Source organism: Artemia sp. Qi Xiang Cuo, chromosome 11, assembly GCF_049724085.1.
Source record: "Artemia sp. Qi Xiang Cuo chromosome 11, ASM4972408v1, whole genome shotgun sequence".
Classification (NCBI taxonomy): Eukaryota; Metazoa; Arthropoda; class Branchiopoda; order Anostraca; family Artemiidae; genus Artemia; species Artemia sp. Qi Xiang Cuo.
The window spans coordinates 10,660,909-10,662,181 of NC_142804.1; the positions used below are offsets into that span (position 1 = coordinate 10,660,909).

Genomic DNA, 1,273 nt, shown 5'->3' on the forward strand with positions numbered 1-1,273 from the left:
AATCGTGGTTGTAACGATAGGTGCAATCTAGAAAAAAATTAACATGGCCCACGGTAACCGAAAAATTACCTGAAAACCCTATAGATGGTATATGATAGAAACAATAAGTACATTTGTATATATAACTAAATATTTTGTTATTAAGACTAATTTAGCTTATCGTTACCATTCCTAAATTAGCAGGAACGGATTTTTTAGAAGAGGTTCGAGTATCTCAACATGATGTCTTAGAAGTATTCCCGTACAACAAAGGCTACACACCCCTAAAAGGCACAATAATCAAACATTTTTCCCTCTCAGCATTCAGCCTTGGTTTTCGAAAAAAAAAACAATAAAAGTTTACCTTATCTACGAAGATGAATTAATTTGACTTTTAATATACCTCGATACTAATTTTTGAGGTCTGGCTTGCCATTCATCTCGTTGTTCTTTTGTAGAATTTATTTGATCACCATTTAATCTGTTAAGCAAGGTTACACAAACGATGGCCGCTCGAATACCAGCATGGTGAGTTAGTGCACCAAAAATAACTGACTCCATTTCAATATTTCTAACTCCATTCTTATTAAGCTTGGTCAAATATGCAATCTTATCATCCTCAGTATATTCACAAAAAGCCCCATCTAGTCTTCCTTGTCCTTCGTAAAAGTCATCTGCACACATTGTCTTTCCTATGATTGTGCTCCATGGATCTTCAGGTCTTGTAAGATTCTTTAATTCCGTCGCTAAGTTGGAGTCAAGTTTTGCTGGGCGACTCATTTTCTTGCCAAGCACAGGAAGGTCAAAATTAGCCTCACCATATCCGTTCAAAGCTTCACTGGTTATCACAATATTTCCACCCTCAATGCCAATTCCTCCACAGGTTCCTATCCGGAAGAAAACTGGATCCTTTACTTGTGCATGATACATAAGCTTAATCATCTCATGAAGCATTTATAATAAAGATCGAACTCTTCCCTATACTAACTTGCATACGCAACTTCACTATAGTTAAGATTACAGTATTTATATTATGCATCATTATAAATTATAAAAGGTTCAAATGTTCGAAGATTATAGAGTTAAAAATTTTCCCACCCCGGGAATCGAACCCGAGCCTGTTAAGTGAAAGTTAACTATCCTAGCCACTAGACTATATTGAACCATAAAGAAGTATGATTTAAGAGCCATATGCGTATTATTATTTCACCATACCATTACATTAAAAGACGATCACTGAAATAGCAAACCATTCCATACATTGGATTTAGCTACTTGATTGTTTGAGTTTCGT

General features: G+C 35.3%; 1 pseudogene; it reads right to left on the bottom strand.

The window, feature by feature from the left end:
- Window positions 1-348: 348 nt before the first annotated feature.
- Window positions 349-933, bottom strand: LOC148946629 (uridine phosphorylase 1 pseudogene; annotated as a pseudogene).
- Between the last annotated feature and the right edge of the window lie 340 nt (window positions 934-1,273).